The sequence below is a fragment of the Lepidochelys olivacea genome, assembly GCF_965140295.1.
Source record: "Lepidochelys olivacea isolate rLepOli2 genome assembly, chromosome: 17".
NCBI lineage: Eukaryota > Metazoa > Chordata > Testudines > Cheloniidae > Lepidochelys > Lepidochelys olivacea.
In genome coordinates, this window is record NC_140427.1 from 13,547,590 (window position 1) to 13,565,966 (window position 18,377).

The window sequence follows — 18,377 nt, forward strand, 5'->3', positions numbered from 1 at the left end:
TCCTGTAGGCTAACGGGGTATACAGTGCAGCTTGCAACTGCCTAGCTGTTATCAACAGGCAGCGCTCCATAAGCAGCAAGCTGTCCTATGTGAAAAATAGGAACCATCAGATCTATCACTAAGGGAAATGATTAAGTTTGTCATTTCACCGACAGCGTCCTAAGGTTTAAATAGCTTTTGTTAAGTGAGTGAATCAAATATCTCGGTGTTTGTACTGTATCTACTGCTTCTCAAAACTAATTAGTTGATCTGGTAAAAACATGTGATGGAATAGTTTTCTGTCGAAAAATGCATTTTCATCAAAATCTTAACTGTTTTTCAAGAGTATGTCAATTTCAGCTAAAGTTTTGACAGGAAAAAGTCAAAATGAATCATTTCAACTTCCTAATTTAATTTGGATAACATTGATTCCTTTTGCTTAGACTTTATTTTATATTATGTATATTATTTCACTTTGACTTTCACATTTTAATATACATTTAATAAAATTACTATATCATACATGATTCAGTGTTTCATAAACATTTTGTTTCATGTTGAAATAAGGTAAAAATGCTTTGTTTTGATAAATATTTCAAAATCAATTTTTTTCCCCAGCATTGTCATTTTGCTGGAAAACTTAGCTTTTTATTCCAATTTGGAACAGAAACATATGTCAAAAAATTGGGATTTCATACGGAACGGAAATTCTGGTTTCTTGACCAGATCTACTAAGCAGTCAGCTGATGGCAAACCGTCACCAGATCAGCTCAGACTGCTGTATCTGGTATTACATCTCTGTTAAATATATTGATATATATGGGGAGAAAGCTCGGTGTTTGGCCAGGTTTTAAATAGTTCATTCCCTGACTTTATTACACTTCAGATACGGTGCATATCGGGAGGAGAGGTGGGCAATCCCACAAACTGGTGAATCGTTATCCTGGGGATCCTTCTACATTGTCTGGCTTGTGGTCACTTAATAATGTATTGGGTCATCACACTCTCTGGTGACCCCCTGCTATATGGATTTTACATTTCTTTTTTTGTGCATTTTTATAAAATTTTACTCTAATTATTAATTAACAGTGAACACAGTAAGTGTATTAATGCATAGCACTATTTTATTTCATGCAATTAAATATAGCAGTGACGGTCAGACTGAAATATTGTACATGTACTTTACTGTGTTAACTTCACCTATATTTTTACACAGTGATGGAGCAATCCAAACTGACAATACAGAAGTGGGCCTGTCTTCACTGGAAATCAGGCTATTTATTTTCTCCCTACCCTTTACAGTGCAAAGGTTTTTAAGGAAATGCAGACATCTCCTTGAATTTCAGGTAGTGCTGCATTTCATGGAACTGTTTTCAGACCTCCCCAAGTTTTCTGAATGAACTCCTGAAAGCCATTTTTTTTGTTAAAGACTTAGTCACTGTATACAATGGGACTGCCTCAAGTAGGGAAATGTGAATGTAATTGACAGGGGTAGGTTGTGCGCAGGTCAGCCTCTAAAGAGGAATTGCAATAATGTGGTCTTTCCATCAATGGCAACAGATGATGGCACATGATGGCTCTGAGGGTGGTTGGTTAAGGTAATTACATTTCCCATCTCTCCTGTAATCCTATATCTTCGGGTTTGCCATCGATGGTATAACATAATAAGAGACTCTGGGTTAAAGCTGCTCTGATACCATAGCTCAAACCAAAGTGCAAAGTTCATGCTAGCAAGGCTGTCACTAGGTTTCCTCATGGCTGGCCTCTCTAGCTGATACATCGCTATGTTGTTTAGATGATAGCTATAGCTATCGAGAGGTTATTAGTCAGTCCCAGAAATAGTCCAAGAACTGAAGACTCTGCAGCTTTCTAAAAACTGTGGCTAGAGGCAGGCTTTAAGGTACTAAAAACAGTTTTAGCGTATTAAATATGGCATTAATGTTAGAAATTGATACCTGGGTCCCAATTTTGCAGCATGAGTTAAACACCCAGAAGTTTGGTGTAGGAATTTGGCCCATTATAAAGATTGGGGACGTTTTCAGAATTCAGGTAAGGGTTTGGATTTTGAGCAACAACCCTAAAAATCAAGCATAGTTGGATGTTGGTTTGAGCAACCAATGGGTCGTTCTATTTTACATTCTATAGGATTAGGATAATTAATCTCAAGTTACCTAATCACTGGAATATGGGATGTTCTGATGTGGGTCTCTCATGCTCTCTTGTTGAATTATTCATATAAAGTGGAATGGCTTCAATAATTACTGGGCCTAGAGACAGAATGTGAGAATGACTCTATAGTCCAGTGGTTAGGGTACGCACTTGTCTCCTCTTTAGTCAGAGGGGGAAATTTGAACCAGGGTCTTCCACATCTTGGGTGAGTTCCCTAACCCAGTGGTTTTCAATCTGTGCTCCGCATACCCCTGGGGATCCGCAGACTATATCTAAGATTTCCAATGGGATTCACATCTCAATTTGAAAATTTGTAGGGGTCCGCAAATGAAAAAAGGTTGAAAACCACTGCCCTAACCAGTGGACTAAAGTTTATAAGAGAGACTGCCTCCTCCTTCCTGCCACTCCTTGGCCATTTTGTGCAGAGGTAGGTGTGCTCAGAGAACACCTACTGGATCTGGGTCCACAGGCAAGATAGGCGCTATTCCACCGATCTTCACCTGGTTTGAGGGTCATGCTGGGGCTGAGATGTAAGATGAGCATTCTGGATGCCTGTCCGAGGCAGTGGTGGGCATATCCGGAGGCAGAAACCTAGGTTCCTAAGGGAATTGAGGATTAGGTGAAAATTTAGGTGCCAAGTGAATTTAAGATTAGATGGAGCTGAGCAGGAGTTTTGTGGATTCCAAATCTGGGCTAAAGTTGCTCAAGTCCCTTTGTAGATCTGGGTCTAAGTGCCAATATCATGTAAGACTCCTAAACTGTATTGCCTGCTCTGTAACAGACTTAACACCCAGTCCCATCCATCCTTTAAGCATTAGACTACAGTCATAATGGGTTCTTTAGTGACTAAAAGTGGAAGGAGATTTCCAAAGGGTTTGTTTTCAGTTGGAGCCGTGAAGGTACTAGTTCAGTTAGAACTAGAGGAGGATCTGAGCTGCAGCGTTTGTGCTTGTTGGAATCCAAATGTTTGGATTGGGTCTGCCTCTAATTGGTCTATTTCCTTTTGCATCAGTTATTTAGGTGGGGAAACAGTGATGTGAAGTCACCCACTGTTACTTGCTGTTTATTACTCTGCCACACTCAGGTTTGGAATTTTCATTGAGTGCAGGAGTCAATTATTAACACACATGGCGCGTCTCCTCCTTGATTTCTATAAAGAACGTTGATCATTCCATGGTAATTGGAGCCAGGAGAAAGACCACTGTTTTTCCTGAAAGTGGAAAATATGGGTACACTAACTCATAGTTAATTATTCATTTTCAACATAAACTGTGTCCTCTTCAAGGTGTGTGGGTGGAAATGTGATTGCTCTAAGTTGCTTTGCTAAATGAATCCCATTTATGGCTAGCACCGCGAGGTTATGTTTTGGGCCGAACTTTTTATGAACGGAATCCTTTGATCTAATTAAGAAAAAACCAACACAAAATAAACATGCAGAATATTTTTCAACTTTAACCTGTAAAAGTTTACAGCAAAAGCCACCTTCTGTATTAAATGCATGCTCCCTTCTGCACAGTTCTGGTTTTAAGCAACCCTTTGTGCTTGCTAATTCTACAAAGGACAAGTTCACCAAGACGGAAGGTGCCATTGAATCAGTCACTCTGTGTTTACGATAATAGTAGTCACTGGCTTCAACTACATGCTGTTTTATTACTGCAACTAAACAGCACTTGGGAAGTCATGTTTCCGTTAATACCAGAGGCCAGCCATAGTGTTGTAAATAGAAGTGAGCAAATAATTTGTCCATACATAATTTATTTGATGGGTTTTTTTTAAATCTCATTTGCAACTTGTCCCACAAACAAACAGTGAAACCCTCACATTTTTTCTGAAAGAAATTAATAGACAACAAATAAAATATTTTGTCAAATGATGAATATTCACAATTTGCAATTTGTGCTGTGTTGCTTAGTTACAAAAGTCAAACTGTGCTCTTTCTGATCTCTGATTGGATGACTCTGGTAAATAACCAACACAACAGATTGGAAATTGTGAACTTTACCAGTGAACACACACATTTAAATTTCCTTTCCAAGAATATTACAGTCAAGCTCACAATTAGGCTTTTGGACGTATTTGTGCTAGTGAAGCTTGAAGGCACAAAAATTCACAGAAAGCAAATACAGTAGGGTAGAAAATATGGCGAACTGAAATTTGCTTTCAAATTTTCGTGACTAGTGTTTTTGTCTGTCTGGGTTCTTGTACTGGTACCCATCACTCTGTTATCTGAACATTTCCTCCGACTGCTTGCTTACCATTGGTTATAATGTATTCCAGACCATCAGACGTTTACAAGGCTATTCCACAGCTTGACTGCAACCAAATCCCTATGATCAAAGAGGCAGAATTCCTCTTCCTGCAACACACTGCAAGGCAGACATTAAAACAGCTATTTGCAATAAAATACGATATGTGTGAATGTGAATCAGTGTGTCTGACTTGCTCCCGACACTGCAGGTATATGATTTCAATGTGAGCACCCCCCCTGGCAGACCCCACGCTTCCTGAGACTTGGCATTTGCTGCATGAACTGCTTTCTTCCTCAACTCTATATGAGTAGAATGGGTGACATCTGGCAAATATTTTTGCTAGATCGTCAAATACCTCCCCAGACACTTCTTCAGTTCTTTAAATCACATTCATGCTGCTAAACTGCCCGTGACTCTGTTCATAGCAATGGCGTGGATAGAGTCTCGTCTGAACCAGGTGAAGTGCATCTTGTGTCTCTCAACTGCAGGCTTTCATTAGAAGGGGGAGCCCCTTACTTCACTTCATATAGGCATGCAGATTTTCCGTAATGCATTTTGCCTTCTTCTGAGCCACGAGTTAGTTGTTGTCTTAATATTTTCTCCTTTCTTTCTCCCCTTGACAGTGCCAAAATCTAGCTTTTGTTCATTTTTCTCTTAATCAGAAATGCTTGCTGGTCTTCAGATATTGGCTGCTTCACCCCTTGGAAGCATGACTATCTACATAGAAGTCTCTGCTTATGTTTAGTCATCTGCTGGATCTTTTGCTTTAAGATCTCAGCTCCTGAAGCCATACACAGTCTCTCTCTAACTCTGGATTTCACTTGTGAGATCTCCTGAGATTTTTGACTTAATGTATTCTTGCTGTGCCTGTAAAGCCTAAGCTCTAATCAGTAAAATGCCAGGGACCAATCTAAAGCCCTTTGCACCTAGAAAGTATGGAGCTTCCAAGGAAACTGTCCTGATCTTATTTCCAAAGGGTAAAATCCCAGGAGAAGGAAGACAGAGAGAAGTCAGTCTAGTGATCTACACTAGAAATAACACGGAAACAAATACAAACATCTAGTTAAGTCTTTTTTGCTCTAGTTAGATCAAATGTGGGTTTGCGTCCAGCCTGTCTAATGGGCCAGCTCAGAGCTTGGATTCAAGTACTTCTGGATCCCCTAAAGATATGGATTTGAACATAGGAACACAGACACTTGCCTACAAAAAAATCTCCAGCAGTAAGCTCTTGAAGTAGCTAAACAAATAGTTATTTGCAAAAAGAAAAGGAGTACTTGTGGCACCTAGAGACTAACCAATTTATTTGAGCACAAGCTTTCGTGAGCTACAGCTCACTTCATTGGATGCTGTAGCTCACGAAAGCTTATGCTCAAATAAATTGGTTAGTCTCTAAGGTGCCACAAGTCCTCCTTTTCTTTTTGCAAATACAAACTGACATGGCTGCTACTCTGAAATAGTTATTTGTGTTTTTAAGATGAAATTGAGCCTTAATACCACCATTTTTTATTTAGTGCGCAATATCTAGCAATACCGGGAATAGCCATAGAGGAGATATCAGTTTAGACAGGCATGTTGCTGGTGTTAATTGTAGATGACACGTCACTGTTACCTGAAAAGGTGATGCCCCAGTTCTGTGGAACCAGTGGCTCGCCAACTGAGCTACTTAACACTTCGAATACTGCATTTTCCATCCTACCTTAGTCATCACTCATATTGCTGGGTGATGTTGCAAGGGGTTAACACAGAGACATTTGTAACAACTGCCCATCATCTCCGCTTAAATGTGCCACCACTGTGGTTGATGTTCTGGAGCCTGGGGGGAGCTATGGGAATGAAGCAACTGAGAGCAACCAGTGTGGCTAAAAAAGATGAAACAGAGCAATTTAATAAATGAAATTCCCTTTTTCATTTCATTTCATTTCATTCTTGGCTGAGATTGCACCTCCTTAACACACTACCGTAGACTTGTTCCAACCAGCAGAGTTCACTAAGATACAGAACCCAGAAAAAGTGTAAGAAATCCTGGTATGGTTGTAGCCCTACTTGTAATGGATTGTGCAAACATACCGCAAATGTGTCAATTGGAGACTTCTGCTGTGTGGTGGAAGATTTATTGTTTTCTTTTCACTGTGTCTGGAATTTAATAACGGTTTTCAACCCTACAATATCGTCCCGGGTCAGGGGTGACCAAAAGTCGTCATTGTCTGATGGCTTTTTTGGGAGGTTTATATGAAATAAGTTGTTAATAAAATATCCAGGACCTGACTTTCAGTGATGCTGAGCACTCAGATCTGCAGATGAAAACAGTGTGAGCTGTATGTTCCCAGCATAGCTGAGAATCAGGCTTACTTTACATCACACCTCTTTAACCTCTCTACCTTTCTAGTATGCTTTGATATCTTCGGATAAGTGAGTAGGACTTAAAGTGGTCCACAGTAGACTTGGGAACAGAATCCAGGGTTCCTGACGTCCAAGTCTCCAGTTATAACCCCCAGTCAGCACTACTTTCCAGTGCACGAGATGAAGGTGACGTTGTGATAAGTGAGAATGCAACCTAGGAGAATAAAAGAAACCGGTATAAAGTTTTGCTTAGAGTAGGGCTTCTGAACCTGGTGAGTAACAACCCAGATAGGTGGATGGGTGTGTGTGACAAACATAGGCTTTGCTTGGTGTAAGTGTGAGCAGAATTTGGCCCAATGTATTCAGACTTTGGATAAACATCAGAAACTTTGGGTACTGAATCAAATCTCTGTACCATCTGAGGATCACTAGTCTGCTGTACAACTTTACATTTCAATAGCCTGCCCCGTGATAACCTTGTGATTTTAATCAAGCACTCAATAAGACTTGAACACTAATTCTCAGGTATTCTCTCCCCCCTTCTTGTATTTACACTAAGCTTTTATCTTTATTAAGCAATCAATGGAGTGAGACACCAATGAATAATGGCCAAGGCAGCATTGATGTGATTCATCACCTAAGGTGCATCTGGGACCAGTGATATAGGAAGCATGCCTAAAAACCTGTTCGCTACTGTACTCGCAATTGATGTAGAGTAGCACAAGAATGTTATTTAAGTTGGTTGGATCATTTTTGCAATAATGAATTAGAATACAGGCCTCACTTAGACTTTGGCTTGTTGGTACAGTGAATGTGTGTTTGAGGATTTATTCAAGGCACAAGAAGGTCTTGCAGAATGTACGCTGTTCTTGTCTTGCACTTTGTTACCATCAGTTAGGGACTTTGGGATAATTGAATACAATCCCCATCTTTGTATTTGGTAGTGAAACAGATGGCGATGGTGTGTCCATTTAAATCAATGAGTGTTTTGCCACTGGCATTAAAAAAAGAGCAGGAGTGGGTCCTAAAAACAAAACTTTCCAAAAGCAGTCAATGATGTAGGGTGCCCGGTTTGATACACATTGGGCCTGATTTGTATCAGGTGTTGAGCTCCCTCTCGCTCTCAGAAGGAACGATGGGTGCTCTGAAAATCAGGCCCGCGATGTCCCATGTTAGGCACCCAAAATCAGATTCCACGTCTGAAAATGTTGGCCCAAGTGACAGGCTCAGAATCCCAGTGAGGCAGCATCAGAATCACTTATAGAACCCAGGTCTCCCTACTCCCAGTCAGTGCTGTTTAGCAAGACCCATTTTCCTGCGTTTATACGAGATGTGTCACTTACCCTGCCATGTACATTACTGCGGAATCTGGCCCAGAGCCTCCCATGGGTTATGTTGTCACTCGCACATTGCATCTGCTCTGATCAGTTTCCAACAGCGAGCAGCCTTTAAAGATATATTAATGTAAATGTGTAATAGTCTACAAAGGTGCCAGACTGACAGCCCTAGAAGCCAGGCCTCAGGTTTCAAGTTTTATCTGTTTTACATTCACGGATCTCTTCTGTATGTCAGAGGAAAACTATTGGTTTAATTTTCTCTTGAAGCTGGAAGTTTGGTGCCTATGTTTAGATTTTTGAGACCTCTCTGCTCTTTTTATGCTTGGTGGAGTGAAAACTCATCTTAATGCTCAGTGAAAATTATTTTTATTGCTGACGAGTAACATTCCTCACCGCCACCTGCTTCCCTTCTCATTAATTATCCACTGGAATTTGGATTAGTTGCCTCCTGTGTGAATAGATAATATCGATCGTTGAACTGACATTGTCAGCATGTCATTGCATTACACTGTACAAGATTCTTAACTGAATAAGCACTTTGGCCAGGTGATCTTGAATATTTTAAGATTCAAGTACAGTTGCATTTTTAGACTCGCTGTGCCTGCCGCATGACAATTCACTTGATGGTAAACACTTTTGTATGTAATCAAGTATTTGAGAGGGAAATAGGTTTGCTATTAAGAAAAACCAAATGTATATTACCAGAATTATGCTTATGAGTGTTGTCAACCAACGTAAGAAAACCAAATTTTATAGGAAGTTCTAGCCCTAATTTACTGTGAACTAGCGAGCATCATCACACCTTCAAATCAACATTTATTTCAGTAGCTGTTTTGTCATTGACATCAATCAGACCAGTAACATGCCATGATTAATAAGGAGCTGAACGTTAAATGAGTTTTCATTGGCAGGATGGTTGTGGTAAATCTGCATTACTTATGGTTAAGTTTTATATAAAATCATGTCCACATGGTGTGGGTCAGTTATTAAGCTGCATATTTTAGTGTGTGTCACCAGATGTGTGCAGGAAAATGCCTTTTTTTTAAAAAAATGACTGTATAAGATCATAGTACAAGTCTTCATATCCAAACACAGAGATAGGGAAACATCAGTCCTTAGGGAGCCCTCAAGAGGTTTGGTTCAGATAAGCATCCAACCTGCCTAAGCCCCTTACATGTGTAAACTGAGATCCAAGGGTCACGAAAACTGGTTCCAAACACACCGCAGGGAAATCTATCATGGCTGTAGCCCAGTACACAGTTCAGACACACATTTTTCATATTCCATATAACAGAAATACAGTTCCTCACATTAACAATATTTGTCTCCTATCTTTGATTTAAATCTGCTTTATATTTAAACCAGCTTTATAATTGTGAATTTTAAAATTCATTTCAGCTCAGGTTTCGGACAAGGAATGAGTTACCTTCTTTTTCTGTCTCCAGTAAAGACAGCACTGAGTGATCAGAAGCAGGCTTTTTTGTTGCATATGATGGGAGAGCTGTTTTAACAGTTGTCCCTTTTAATGTTATCACTTCTGATGCCCTAAAAGCTGCTGCTTTTAACAGCTCTTGCTGTTCATGGTCTAGAGGACATGCTTGTTTTCACAGTCCGGGACAGGGAAAACAATATAAATCATAGCTTTCAGAGTAGCAGCCGTATTAGTCTGTATCGGCAAAAAGAACAGGAGGACTTGGGGCACCTTACAGACGAACAAATTTATTTGAGCATAAGCTTTCGTGAGCTACAGTCCATTTCTTGATTATCACTACAAAGTTTTTTTCTCCTGCTGATAATAGTTCATCTTAATTAATTAGCCTCTTACTCCACCTTTTCATGTTTTGTGTATGTATATATATATCTCTTCTTACTTATACGTTCCATTCTATGCATCTGATGAAGTGGGCTGTAGCTCACGAAAGCTTATGCTCTAATAAATTTGTTAGTCTCTAAGGTGCCACAAGTACTCCTGTTCTTTTTAATATAAATAATGAAATTCTTTGCTGGTCTCTGGACATCAGTAGTTGTTCCCTGTAACTGAAGTCTGGAAAAGGATCCTACAAAAACTTGGCTTGGCTATTTAAGGCAAGTTCTGCTCCATCAACACCTTGGAATACTATACCCCAAGAGGGACAGAGCACACTCATACAGTGGGGTTTGGATTATGTTAGTCAAAAAGGGTGACATCTTGGCCCCACTGAGAACAATAGGATTTTTGAGACAGGCTTCATTGGGGCCAGGATTTAGAGTCACAGCAACGTAGAAGGGCCCATTAGATCAAGTCTGACCTCTTGTTTATCAAGGGCCATTAACACTGCACCCTCACTAAACCCAACAACTTCCTTTCCCTCTCTAACACAAAATGTTGTGGATAAAGACAGATGTAGCTTTTTGTTTTAATCTTAAATAAAACTGTGCTTGTGCTCTGAGCTCTCACTGCTAAAAAAAACTGGTGAGCACAAGCTGGTTTTGGTACAGCATAATGTTTGGTGATCGTGAGAGCGTCTACAGGCTGGTTAGTGACTGCAGGCAGGGTTGTTGAATCCCTAGAGCTGGTGCTTCCAGGAGTTATTAAACTAGCATTTCAGGAAGTTTTCATCTCTACCAAAATACTTAGCTAAGGCTGTACAGCAGACTCAGTCTAAGTGGTCTCAGTGCCACTAGATGGGACAGAACACCACACCCAGGAGGTGTGTGGGTTACACTAAGAGCCATATGGCTTTTAGCTCATGCAGTAGAGGTTCATGCTGTAAGCTTCAGAAGTCCCAGGTTCGATCCCACCCACTGACAACCAGAGTCTGTCGGTGTTACACTATCTTGGGTTATCGTTGACTTTGGCAGTACTAGAGGCAAGCTGCTTCAATGAGTACTAGCTGAATAACTTACCGTAGTTATCGACACCAATCAAGACTAGTCTGGAGGCATAAATTACACTAGTTAATAACCCCCAAAACTCCTTTGTTTGGGTGGCTTCTCTCTCATTTTCCTTTTGTGCCTCCCCAAAGCATCCAAGTGTTGCTTAGGTTGACTAACACTGATTTTATGGCTGATAAGCGAGATTTCAAATCAATGTATACAAAAATTCCTGCACACATGCTGTCTGTGGTCAGTGAGAGGATAACCTTTATTTAGTAGTTATCACTTTGGATTCAATTTGTCACCTCTGATGCATTCCTGTTTGCCATGAGAGGGCTGCGAGAAATAGCACTCTATTCAGGAGAGCAAATTTCTGTACAGCGGGCATCAGCGCTGCTCTTTCCTATTTTTAAACTAGAATTAAAAGTTTAAAAATCTCAAAAGGGGAATATTAAAATTACAATGCAAGATCTTTGCAGATCATATTAAAGGTCTCTAAACAATTGCAACTAATCTTGTCATACAGGCATAATCTTGGGAGTATGATTTCTGAAATTCCAATCATTAGTGTGTGATAAGGTGAGAGGTTGCTTGAGGAAGTGTTAAATTCTTGCTTACTGGATATAGATAAGGAAAAAGAAAGGGTGACACTTTGATTCTCCATTTATCCTCAGGTTATGGGGGGGGATTGCTCTATTAGATTTTGGAGGAGCATTGTATCTATTGAGGGACAAGTCCTGCTCTGAGGAATGGCAGCACTGCCTCCCACATCCCCTGTCACAGAGTGAGTTCCTACAATCCAGGACAGGGTATTATGGGGAATGCTGGGTCACTGTTCTGTAGAGGACTCTTTGCTGCTGTTGGGAGATGGTGGGAATGAATGTGGAGTAGCATGTAGATAAGCCCTTAATGCAGCTAACAATATTCTCGAGAAAGTGAAAGGATCTTACTGGCTATTACAGAGACATATAATAAATATTATATTATGGTGGCCCAGCTGGAGAGCTGGGGCCAGAAAGCCCAAGAGGGCGAGGACATTGTCACCAGGGAGGAGTCCTGGGGCACTGCTCTGGACAGAGAGAGAGAGTGTGCAGGTACATGCAGTCGGCCAAGGGAGCACTCACGAGAGGTGAGCGTGCCCAGTTGCAGTGCTCTATAAATCAACTGAAATAATATTAGGAACTCCCAACAAAGGTTTTTGGCCTTCATCTTGGTGTATTATCAAAGAGCCACATTTAATGCAGATAATCTCAGGTGTCTATAAATAATATTGCTCCCAGTTTTACTCCACAGACTGTAAGGGATTTGTCATCTGTATATGAGTAACTACGGTATATATCTGACATGCAGCTAAGATGCATTTCCATGAACGGCGTATTGGTGTATTTTGTAAATAGATTTCTATGCATTACTGGGGCTTTACAGTTTGAAAACAAGATAGTTTGTATGCAGCATCCCTTCTGTAAAAATGGAATCTGAACAATATACATCATAAAAATGAATCAGAATAGGCAATACAATTATTGATGAATGTTCTGTTTAAGCCGCTGACCAAGCAGACCATATATAGCAGCTGATGGAGTCATTTACCTCATCTACTGCTAGCATTGTACACAGTTGTTTTACAAACATTGTAAGCACACACATATAGACACATGGTATTGCAACTGGCAAACACATGTTCCGCCAGAGGGAAGTAGGTTTTTCAACATCTCATCCATGGTAATGGAGATGCGGAAGACTGAATCATCAGCGCTGGGACTGACAAACTCAATAAGGGGAAGTTCACCTCAAAATGCCTGTGTCAACAATGAATGTTCTCATTTCTATTACGTTCCTTCACAAGACAGGCAGGGAGATTAAGGAGGAATCGGTGATGACATATGGGATTTAGTCACTTACCTATTGTGGTAGCACTTAGGAGCATCGTTCTTGGATCAAGACTGTACTGTGCTGTATAGACACAGAACAAAGATTGATACTTAAAGACAAGAGAGAACAGTTGGATACAGTCAGAGGGGGGAGCACAAGGAAAGAGTGAGACCATATTAGGCAGTGTATGAACACAGTCAGTATGATAGAACTGAGATCAGAGTTGCCAGCATGATGTGCTGTCACAGATCTTGTAGCTAAGGGGTGAGATTTTCAAAGGCACCTAACACCCCTTTAACTTGAGGAGAGATTGTTTTAAAAAAAAAACCCTGAAACTCTCCCCATAACATGTGTTAGGAAAAAATAAAGACAGGTGCACAGCTATAAAGACCAGCTATCCTGGGTTTTTCCTCATCAAAGAATCTGGGGGACTAGGAGAAGTGGGGTGGGACTGTGAGGGATAATAGGGTATAGAGTTCTTTCTCCACTAGGTCAAGGACTCTTCTCTATGTCAGGTTGGGAATGGGCTCAAATTGTTGGACGTATATTGTTTTGTGTGAAATTTGGTAATATCAGGTCAGTTCCCAAGCAGCGATTCAGCACACTTCAGGACTGGAGCACGTTGTTAAGTGCTTTGCTGAATAAATGCATGTTTTGTTTTTTTTTATAATCCATCATCCCTAAAGGCTTTCCTGAATTGTAAAAATCACCATCACAATTGGGACCTTTCATTGGGATTCACAGGAGAGGGGCCAAAGATTAGTCAATTGGTTCTGAACCCAATGTCCCTGATCCAATCACCTGTGAGAACATTCCTAATTGTCTGTAATCCACATTCCTATATAGCAAACTAGAAATGAGTGTAGTAGCCTAGTGTCGTATTTCACAGCCACATTTTTCCATTTGCTTTTCTTTAGTGTTATGAAGGTTGCCTTGTACAAAGTCCAGTTTTTGAGTGAGGAGTTCATTTTTCTATAATTTACCTGCCTTAAGAGACTATTCCTTTGTGGTGACTGCAGGAGTCTCTTACATAGAGTTTATCTGAGATGCTGAACAAGGAGAACCAAGATGCAAGCAGCTAGTGTCAATGTATTTCCCATGCAGAGGATCTAATATATCTAGACTCATTGAGCACACACATGTAAATAATTTAGTCTTGGAGAACTTCTAGAAATCACAACTTGAAAGCACCTTTTTACAGACCTAGAATCCTCTTCAGGGACGATTGAATTGACTAGGATAAAATAAAAGGGCAAATTTTCAGGTCAAAGACCTTGGAAATGACCCTAAATTGAATACAATATCTAAATTTCTAAGCTTGTTTGCTTTTCCAGCTTCCAGCTGAGCTTAGTGATGGCAGTGCCAGAGGGTTGCAAGAGAACGTGTTCTTGTGGGATTTGTAGTGGCAGCCTTGGAGGTTCAGTGAAACCACTAAATCCTTTGACTCCCTATTGACTCTCAGTTCAGAAGCTGTTTAAGAAAACTTTATATTACTAGGTATTCATGCATTTCTGTAGTGCACATCACTGTGTTATCTGGGTCTCCCATCATCCCTAAATCTCTTGTAAAAATGGGGTCATTGTTGCCCAAGGCTTTCAAAAAAGATTCAGCAGGGAAAGTGATCAGACAGTTCATACTTCCTCTGAAGTTTTTTTAAAAAACCCGAAGTACATTAAATGAAGTTTTATGCTCGAGGTAGTGATTCGGTAAGAGGGGGAGGGTAACAGATGTCAGTCCCTGATATTTTCCTACTGTTTGCTTTCAGGAAATTCATTTCTCACTGCTGGGAGGATGTAGCACTTCATGGCTGCATTTTCCAGGAGTATGCCAATACTGGGGATTGCTGAAGAAGCCAAGCATCTCTGCAACCAATAAACCAGCATCACGGCATAAGGAACTTGTCAATGGAAAAGAGTGAACGTGGGCAGGAGTAGACAAAAGATGCAATTGGTGATTGTCCTTGCAGTACACATAAGTGTATTACGTGGATACTATTTTCTCAGTACAGTATCTAGGCAGTAATGGTGGTGATACTTTGTAGTTTCAAAGATACTTTAGGTATTTTTTCACCCAGTGAATGACTGTTGAAGGGGTCTCCTTTCCCAAGGATGTCAAAGCACTTTCTATTACCTACTAAGCTTCTCTACCTCCCTGTGAGGTAATAGGCTAAATATTATCTCCATTTCACAGATGAGGAGATAGATGCCTAGAAACTAAGGCAAGGTGCGTTATGTCACTTTGTGGCAGAGCCAATAATAAAATCCCAGGTGAAAATCTGGCCCTACTGAAGTCAAGGGCAAAGCTCCAGGATTTCTCCCAGGCTTGGGCCAAAACCACAAGACCTTCCTCTTTCTAAAATTAAAATGCATTAAAGAATCTTTCCTATGACACATTCTGATGCTTCTTGGGTCACCCAGGCCTGTGAGTTACCTCAGTGCCACCTGTTTCCAATGTGAGGGAGCCTTGCCAGTACCAGCTGGCTATTCCCTTTTCCAGTCATTGGTAAATACCCAATGGTCTGGGAATAAATTCTTGGGGCATCCTCCTGTTGATCTTTGGCACTTTATTCTTACAAGTAGGAACCGGCAAACAGAAAACAATATTAACCCCTTAGGGATAGGGCGCCTGCCCCACACTGGGCTCCTTGAGCCCTAGGCAGGCTGTGTAGGAGGCAGCCAATCAGAGAAGGGCTGAGGGAAGCAGCCAATCGAGGCCCAGCAGGTCCCTTATAAGAAGAGCTGCAGGGCAGAGCAGTTTGTCAATCCCTGGAGCTCGACGAGGGAGAAGAACTGGTTGCCTTGCAGGCTGAAGGCAGCTGGTCCGCTAGACAGAGCAGTGCTTCAGGCAGAGACCTAGAGAGGTAGCGGCATCTCCTGGGAGGCTGCAGGGATCGGCAGGCTGAGGCGAGGGTGATGGGGTCATGGGGAAGCAGCCCAGGGAACTCTGTGGAGCAGTTGGAAGGGCGGCAAGCAGCAGCCTTCTACAGGGTCCCTCCCCTCGCCGCACTGGGGGTGGTTAGATGGTAGACTGCAGTCACCCTGAGAGAAGTGGCTGGACGGGGATTGGAGAGATTGGCTTTGTCACTGAAGAGGACACTGCAGTCCTTGGAGGGACATGGGTCCAGGAGGAGAGGTGATGGAGGTGAGACACCCCCAAAAGAGGGCGCGCTGGCTACCAGAGCTAATTCCCTTATTGGCCACAGGGAGGTGCCGAAGTGGTGACTGAGTTAATGTCCTGTTATGGAGTGAGGTGAGAGGCAACTAAGCAGTTCTCACAAGAGACTTTCTGAAAATCCAAATACATTGTCAGCTGCTTCTCCTTCATCTGTGGTTTTACTGATCTATGCAAAGAATTTTAGTAGAGTAATTGGTTGTCACTATAAAATAGTGGTGATCTAGTGGTTTTCAGAAGCTGTGCTAGTTTGAAACAATTTTCCTGGGACTAAAACAACCCTTGCTGGTCTGTAAATCACAGGAATGCCCTAGCACCTTTTAAAAGAACATCTGCTGCCTTCCATTCTTCTGCCGATTTTAGTGAGCGACTGCATGCGTGTGTTGGCATATCAGCCACTTTGTTCATCTTGAGTTCCTTCTGAAGTCTCATCTCTAGTGACCAAACTGCTCCTTAATATATCATTTTCTGCCAGTGTAGACCCCTTGCCCTTATATTACCTAGGACATATTTCTTCTTTTTAAGATCCTCTGTGGTGATGACAAATGCAAATCAGCCACTTAGTGTCTCTGTAGTATCTTTCTCTGTAGTACCTTTAGTTGCTCCCTTTTCTCCCCAGTGTTAGGATTCCCTCCAAAACCTTTCCCACTCAGTTTATCCAGACCACATCAGCCAGTTCTCTGAAACCCAAGAAATCAGTTCAACTCCAGACTCTTCACTGAGGTTTCATTAGTGCCCTATGTCAAGCTACAGTTGAGCCCAATCAACTCAACTGTAGAGGTGGGTACAGAGTATACAGCCCATTAAATCAATGAACGTAATCACAAATCTGCTTAAACTCACATTTTAATACTATTGGTTAATACCTCGTATCATGCACTGGATGATTGGTGCTTGTGGATAGCTCCTGCTCTGTACAGGGATTGGTCTACTAGTTTATGTACCCAAAGTATGCTAGTAAATGACGCTTGCAGCTGTAACTTATCACACATCACTCTTCTTAATTTTTCTTTATCCATTAACTACATGTTATTTACAAGGCCACTTGTGATTTTATGCTTTGAAAGAAAACAGAGGTTAATGAACATTCTTTGTGCAAGGCCGACACCCAGCAGTCGAGCAGATACAGCCAATCTCAGGCAAGGAATTATATAAACAAGGAAGCTTGCCAAAGTCTATATTTATTAGACCCATAAATTAAAACCACACTTCCAACACACTATGCTTTCTTTACTTTCCCAAGGTGTGCAGATGTTTTTCTGTCATGATCTAAAGACGGTTAGTAATGTTATCTAATTCTAACAAACTCTGTTGGCAAAGTTGGGTGCAGGGGGTGGGGGGGTGAGAGGAAACACATTTGTATTGAAAATGGAGGCAGATAGCTTGAATTACCACTCTTATCTAATTACAGGTAGTGTTACCACCTTGTGTTCCTTGTTGTGGGATACAGGCCTCTTTATCCTGCATCATGTTCTTCTAGATCCTAATCACCCATAGCTTATACTGTAGCTGCAAATGGATTAGTACCTGGTCTTCCCAGAGAGACATGCAGCTCAAATGGTGATGAAGTATTCATCCTTTGGTTGTAGAAGGTGTTAACCTCCACTTGGAAGGAAAGGTACGGACTTCACGGAATTTGGTAACTACAGTAGCATCTTAAGCAGCTCACTTTCTTTCAGTGGGTTTCCCCCCTCTCTTAGGGCTAGGCTTTTCTCTTGTCCATACTGGAGACAGAGCACACATTTATCTTTTCTAAGTTGCTCAACAGCCTTCATTAGAGTGTATGCTATATTTTTTCTTCATTTACCTAAGGTGATATTTTTGTGGCACAACCAGGGGCATCTGGAAAGGATGGAATTTACATACTAGATTAGGATCCATTTGTCAGATGTATCCTGGACAGTAGCTAATTATTGGACCCCATCTATCTTACCATGGTAGATGGTATCCCCTGTCTTTCCGCTCCCCAACCCACCTTAAAAACCTTGGAGGAAGTTGGATTCTGGAGACAACTTTGGTGTGGGAAACTTCTGGAAGTACAGTCGCTAGACGAGTTGTAGCTGGTGAGGCTGGGTGTCTGAGTGGGGGATCCACATGTAAAGAAGTGGAACCTTCCTATGGGGTAGAAGCCCTATGGTAGAAGTAGCGCTTCCTAGGAATTCAAGTTGAACCTTCTGGATTTTCCTCTCCCCTGTATGGGTTATTTCAATGTAAGGGGTTGGTTCAGTTCAACTGAACCAGAATTCACAGTAAATGGATTTTAAAAATTACTGCATCTTAGTCTCAGATAATAGTGGTCTCCCATTTTGATTTTTTTTTTTTTTTTACTGAAAAGGTACCAGAGTTTTGAGAAGAGTCAGGCCCACCAGTGTAAACAAAACTTCATTGACTTTGATGGAGGTAT

At 41.2% G+C, this 18,377-nt stretch overlaps 1 protein-coding gene and 1 long non-coding RNA gene across 5 annotated transcripts in view; one reads left to right on the plus strand and one right to left on the minus strand.

The window, feature by feature from the left end:
- CALN1 (calneuron 1) overlaps positions 1-18,377 on the plus strand; it is a 200,873-nt gene that overhangs the window by 153,608 nt on the left and 28,888 nt on the right. The window lies entirely within an intron of this gene.
- The window catches only part of LOC311532354, a 103,487-nt gene continuing 91,458 nt past the window's right edge, over positions 6,349-18,377 (minus strand). The window contains exons 3-5 of one of the 2 annotated variants that reach the window (XR_014714367.1): positions 12,833-12,883; positions 8,081-8,183; positions 6,349-6,951 (exon numbers count right to left, since the gene is read on the minus strand). This is a non-coding gene — a long non-coding RNA (uncharacterized lncRNA). The remainder of the gene's footprint in view (positions 6,952-8,080; positions 8,184-12,832; positions 12,884-18,377) is intronic. The other variant, XR_014714366.1, reaches the window with a different exon arrangement.